A 6,795-nucleotide genomic window follows, 5' to 3' on the forward strand; every position below is an offset into this window, starting at 1 on the left:
AAACCAGTTAGGCCGAGTTGGGCTTTTAGTAGGCCGAACCATAGGCCCCTGACGGACGGCCTGACCTATTCCCACCCCTAGAAACAATGACACAATTATTTAATGCAATTGATTACGAGGAAGAAGAATGAGGTTAGAATTTAAACAGAAAAGGAAATCGAAGAGTTATCTTAATTTTTAATTTTTTTTTTCCTGGGAATGAAAGAAAAAAGAAATTGAAGGGTGTGAAATTTTGGCGGGCATAATTAATTGCAAGAGTTTGAATGCAAGAAAAGAAAATTCACGAGTACAAAGGAGATATCCTAAGTTCAAATCTGAGTAACCGAGAAAATATCCACCCTAACAATTTCGACATTTTCAATTAAGCTAGGCCTTAAAAACCTTTCCAATGATATTTTAGAACTATACAAAATGCGGAATTAGACTAAATAATTACGTTACATATTATATATTTCATTTATGTATGAAAGTAGCTTATTAATAAGTATTCAGTGACTTATGAGAAAACAAAGGTAAAAAGATTTACATATAATAATAATAATAATAATAATAATAATAATAATAATAATGATGATGATGATGATGATGATGATGATAATAATAATACACATTTCTTTATTACGTTTAGAGTAGTATTATTATTTTTAAACTGGATAGTAACAAAAACCATCACGGCATTCAACCTCGTAATATGCATTAAATGGACATTTATCTTTAGTACCAAAGCATGGAATGGTGTCTGCATCGTCAAAAAAAAGAAAAAAGAATGTTATTAAAAGGTGATATAATATTGTGTTTAAGAAAAATTAAAACAATTGAAAATGGTGTGAAAAACAACATACTGGCAGGAGGACGATGCTTTATAGAAAGAAAGATGATGAAAGCATAAAGAAACATTTGAAATAGATCCATATTTTTCATTGTTTGCATGTAATAAAAATTACAATTTTTTGATCACTTATAAGTAAAAATTTCATGCTTTGTTAACTTCAATTAAATAGCATTTACCATTTAGAAGTTGCAAAAAGCCATTTATTAAATAGAAAATTAATGTAAAATTTCTCTAATCAATATGTCATGTATTCTTTGTAGTAAAATTTTAATAAATATCTCTAACTTAGAAGTTGCAAAAAGCCATTTATTCTTTGTAACTCACACAATTGACCATTTAACTTTAATAAATATCTCACGTAAAATTTTTGAAGATCATCAAAGTTCATTACTTTCTTATTAAATCTCATTATACATACTAGTGAAAAGACTAACACTCACGTGTCCATTTTCCTGCTTTTTTTATTGCGTTCAAGATTGAATTATAAACGGTGTTTTTATTATAAAATTTTGATTTTGATTAAAGGTATAAATATGAATCATTGTTTCTTTCAAATTATAAAAATCAAACAAACCTTGTTTATCTATTTCAATGACACCAACAATATAACAAAAAATATAATCTTAATTCTTATCTTTTTGATGACACTAACGAGAATCATTATTATAGAAAAAATTATTTTAGAGTATAATTGGGATAATAAAAAAGTCAACCCAAAATCCTATATATGTAATGTATCTCTCTCCCTCCCTCCCTCCCTCCCTCCCTCTCTCTCTCTCTCTCTCTCTCTCTCTCTCTCTATATATATATATATATATATTCGATCTAGTTTGTTACACTTTTTAAAGCATAAAGGAAAAAAATATTGAACATATATTCATATTGTGTTTGTTACATTTGTTTATTTTGAATTCACACCCATCAATTATCTTTTTTTAAAGAATAAAGGATAATGAAAAAATTGATATACCGTGGATAATAAAGATTGAACTTTTTTTAATATTTGAATTTACTCTTATCTATTTGTTATAAGTGCTAGTATCTATTTTTAATATTCCGTGTTGGAACAAAATGTGTTTAACAATGAACCTTAAAGAGTTTTGATGATAACAAGGTATTAAAAATTGTAAATTGGACTAGCTAATATTTGTTCAAGTGTACAGGACCATAGTTAAATTTTTACATCATTTATTGGTACTGAAGAACAAATAAAGAGCAAAAGGAATCAACAAAATTGAAGCTTAGACGCTCCTGAAGGCAATATGCTCCTGAAGATGAAAAGCGCTCCTGAAGGCAAGCTGCTCCTGAAGAGAGTAAAACGTTCCTGAAGAATAGTGCTCCTGAAGACTAGTGCTCCTGAAGACTGGAAGTCCTGAAGCGCCACATCATCATCAGAAGCTACAACATCAGAAGCTGCCTCATCAGAAGCCATTTTCACCAGAAGCTGAAGATCAACTGAATTTGCGGAATTCAAGGATTCAAGAGTTGTTTCATGGATCGAAATTCATCAAAGGACATCAGAAGATTAGTGGAACATTGCAACGGTCATTTCAACGGTGTTTGAAGGCATGTGCTTGCAATTTGGACGAAAGCGTTGACATTGTACCTTTGTACAAACTGTACAACCACCTTCTCCACTACTCTGTTTTGTGTCCACACTACAAGACAAGAAAACAGCTCCAGAATACGGCTTCGCCTGCAAAGATGTTCCTTTGGATAAGGAATGGATTTCAAATTTGTTCATCATACGACAACAACCAAATCAGGCAAAAGATCATTGGTGAAAGATCAAGCTTCAACAATGACTTTTTGATGTGCTGACAATTTCACAACGTCTCTTTCACACCTCTATATAAAGGAGTGAAGACTTAGATATTTGGTAATGTTGAACGAAAGACTCTCAACATTTTTACAAGTGCCAAACCTCTGCTGAAATTGTTCTGCATTCACTTAGAATTTCTGTATCTCAAGTTCTATCTTAGAAATTCTTAAGTCTTAGAGTCTGTCTCTGTTTTGTATTGTGAGCACCTCTGATTGTATATCAAGTGTTCAACCTTAAACAATTTTCTGTGTAATTTTGTTTAGAAGTCTCTTGCAGTTGTGCTTGAGCATAGAAGTCTCTTGATTGTGTTCTTGAGCATAGGAAGACTCTTGCAAAGTGTGCTTGAGGAAAGGAAGTCTCTTGCTATGTGCTTGAGCAATTGTAATCTGATATTAAATTTAGTGAAATCTCCTTGGAAGTGCAAGGGGGACTGGACTACTTCCGGATTGTGGAAGGAACCAGTATAATTGCTTTGTGTCTTTCTTCTTCTCTCTCTCTGTTTTATTCCGCTGCGTTCAGATTCTGATTATCACTTCAGAAGCGGTATCACTTAGCTTCTGATCAGTGTGTTCAGTTTTTAGGAGAAACGAAGAATTTTCTAAAAACACAATTCAACTCCCCTTCTTGTGTTTTTCTCACCTTCAATTGGTATCAGAGCCTTGGTTCTGTTGATAACACCTAACAGTGTAATAGTCCAAGATCTGAGAAAAACATGTCTGGTGGATCTCCTACTCCTACTCCTGGTCAAACTAGCTATAATAATGTTTCACATGATTATAGTGACAGTAAGAAATCCAGTGTTTGGAAGATTCCAAAGTTCAACGGAGATGCTGAAGAATTTTCTTGGTGGAAAACAAACTTCTATAGTTATATCATGAGCTTAGATGAAGAACTATGGGATATTCTAGAAGAATGTGTTGGTGACTTAGTTCTTGATGAAGAAGGAGCTGCTGTTGATAGAAAGAAACATACTCCTGAGTTGAAGAAACTCTACAAGAAGCATCATATTATCAGAGGAGCACTTGTCACTGCTATTCCTAAAGCAGAATATATGAAGATGAGTGACAAGTCCACTGCTAAAGCTATGTTCGCTTCTCTTTGTTCAAACTATGAAGGCAGCAAGAAGGTCAAAGAAGCAAAGGCTCTCATGCTTGTACATCAGTATGAGTTATTCAAGATGAAGGATGATGAAACTATTGAGGAGATGTACTCAAGGTTTCAAACCTTAGTCTCTGGGCTACATATTCTAAAGAAGAGTTATGTTGCTTCTGACCATGTGAGCAAGATACTCAGAAGCTTGCCTGCTAGATGGAGACCAAAGGTGACTGCCATTGAGGAAGCTAAAGATTTAAACACTTTAAGTGTCGAAGATCTTGTTAGTTCTCTCAAAGTTCATGAGTTAAGTCTTAATGAACATGAGTCTACTAAGAAGAGTAAATCAATAGCATTTCCATCCAAAGGCAAGTCATTAAAAGCTCTCAAAGTAGCTGAATCTGAAGAAGAAGAACCATCAAGTTCAGATTCTGAACCAGTTGCTGCTGAAATGGCCATGCTCTCCAACAGACTTCAGTATCTGGCCAAGAAGAACAGAAAGTTTCTAACCAGAAGAAGCAACTCCATAAGCTCAAGGAAAGAAGATCAGAAGGGATGCTTCAATTGTAAGAAGCCTGGACACTTCATTGCTGATTGCCCTGATCTTCAAAAGGACAAGTCAAAGAAGTCAACATTCAAACCAAGCAAATTCAAAAAGCAGATTAAGCAGAGTTTAATGGCAACCTGGGATGATTTAGGAAGTGAATCTGGATCTGATAAAGAGGAAGCTGATGAAGACGCAAAGGTAGCTGTTGGGTTAGTAGCTACAGCAATTTCAGAAGCAGGATCAGATTCAGATTCAGAAGATGAAAATGAGGTATATTCTAAAATTCCCAGAGATGAACTTGTTGAGTCACTTAAAGAACTTCTTACACATTTTGAAGTAAGAACCAATGAGTTGAAGGATTTAAAAGAAAAATATGCTGATTTGGTAAAACAGCAAAAATTAACTCTATTGGATCTGAAAGCTTCTGAACAAGGACTTAGGGGTTTTGACTTCATGTGTAAAACTTATGAAGATCAGCTCAGGTTCTTATGTCAGAAGCTACAAGAAAAGTGTAATGAAAAACCTTTAAGCAATCATGAAATTGCTCTTGAAGATTTTATCATATCTGGCATTGACAGAAGCAGAGTGACTTCTATGATTTATAGCATTTACAGAAACCATGGAAAAGGGATTGGTTTTTCAGGAGGGAAACCTAATGAAATCAGTCTCAAAGCATGTTGTGAATGCATCAAGGAAGGATTGAAAACCTTCTTTGTACCTGAAGGTGCTGAGTTGGAAACTGTTGTTCAATCAGAACCTGAAGCTTCTAGCTCTAAGGCTAAGATCACCTCAAAGCCAAAGAACTCTAAGCCAAAGGCTATGATCAAATTTGATTCCAAGACTTCAAAGATCAGGATTCTGAAGAGATCAGAACATGTTCCTCAGAGTCTGGTGAAACCAAAATCTGAGGTTCTGAAGTCTAAGTTTCAAAACAAGACAGTCACTGCTTCTGAAGTTCCAAAACCTAAGGTGATGGTTAATTAGAAGAAATCCAACTCACAGCACAAGGTATAGGAAGTGAAGAGTAAATCCTCAAGTACTAACCTTTCAGGACCCATAGGACAATGGGTACCTAAATCTGAAAATGTCAATGATGCAGGTATGTCTAAGAGCAGCGCCAAAGCAAAGATCATGGTACCTAGACAGCGGTTGCTCAAGACACATGACAGGAGAAAAGTCCATGTTCCTCAGCCTAACAATGAAAGAGGGAGGAAATGTGAAATTTGGAGGCAACCAGTCTGGCAAGATCATAGGTACAGGAACTATTGGTAATTACTCTACCTCAATTAATAATGTATGGTTGGTAGATGGTCTTGAACATAACCTTTTGAGCATTAGTCAATTTTGTGATAATGGTTATGATGTGCTTTTTGAGAAAACCAACTGTACTGTAATCAACAAGGAAGACAAATCCATTGTGTTCAAGGGAAAGAGAGTTGATAATGTCTACAAAATCAATTTTTCTGAACTGGCTGATCAGAAGGTGATTTGCCTTCTATCAGTGAATGATAAGAAATGGATGTGGCACAGAAGGTTGGGACATGCTAACTGGAGGTTAATCTCTAAGCTTAGTAAGTTACAACTTGTCAAAGGGCTACCAGACATTGACTATTATTCAGATGCACTTTGTGGTGCATGTCAGAGAGGGAAAATTGTGAAATCATCTTTTAAAACCAAAGACATTGTTTCAACCTCCAGACCCTTAGAACTACTTCATATTGATTTATTTGGACCAGTCAGTACTGCCTCCTTATATGGAAGTAAATATGGAAGTAAATATGGATTAGTCAATCTGAAAAAGAATCAAAGATTTTCAAAGTCAGAAGTGATCATGGTGGAGAGTTTGAAAATGAGCCATTTGAAGCTTTTTGTGAAAAACATGGAATTGTCCATGAATTCTCTTCTCCTAGAACTCCACAACAAAATGGGGTTGTAGAGAGAAAGAATAGAACTTTACAAGAAATGGCCAGAACCATGATCCATGAAAATAATTTACCAAAACATTTTTGGGCAGAAGCAGTGAATACAACATGTTATGTTCAGAACAGGATCTATATCAGACCTATTTTGGAGAAAACAGCATATGAACTCTTTAAAGGAAGGAAACCCAATATCTCTTACTTTCATCAATTTGGATGTACATGTTGCATTCTGAATAACAAGCTCTACCTAAAGAAATTTGATGCCAAGGCCCAAAGAGGAATCTTTTTAGGTTACTCTGAAAGGTCAAAGGCATACAGAGTGTATAATTCAGAAACACTTTGTGTTCAAGAATCTATGCACGTTAAATTTGATGACAAAGAGCTTGAAAATAAAACTTCAAAGCAAGGTGAAAGTTTTGCAGAGATACAGGTTCCTGAAGTTACTCCAGGACCTGATCAGATAGCTGAATCTGAAGAAAGTCCAGAAGCTGAACCCACATCAGAAGCGCAAGATGAAGTTGCTTCTGATGAAGCACAAGATGGCTCACATCAAGCAGATCCTCCCAGAAACGCATTCAAG

The 6,795-nt window shown here is 34.9% G+C and overlaps 1 long non-coding RNA gene across 1 annotated transcript; it reads right to left on the minus strand.

Moving 5' to 3' along the window:
• Positions 1 to 419: 419 nt before the first annotated feature.
• Positions 420 to 983, minus strand: LOC146899937 (uncharacterized). Its single transcript, XR_015022863.1, has 2 exons — positions 843 to 983; positions 420 to 739 (listed from the first exon to the last, which is right to left on the minus strand). It is a non-coding gene; the product is annotated as an uncharacterized LOC146899937 (long non-coding RNA).
• Between the last annotated feature and the right edge of the window lie 5,812 nt (positions 984 to 6,795).

The sequence above is a fragment of the Medicago sativa genome, chromosome 8 (genome assembly GCF_051527215.1).
Source record: "Medicago sativa cultivar Bolivia chromosome 8, Bolivia_mono, whole genome shotgun sequence".
NCBI lineage: Eukaryota > Viridiplantae > Streptophyta > Magnoliopsida > Fabales > Fabaceae > Medicago > Medicago sativa.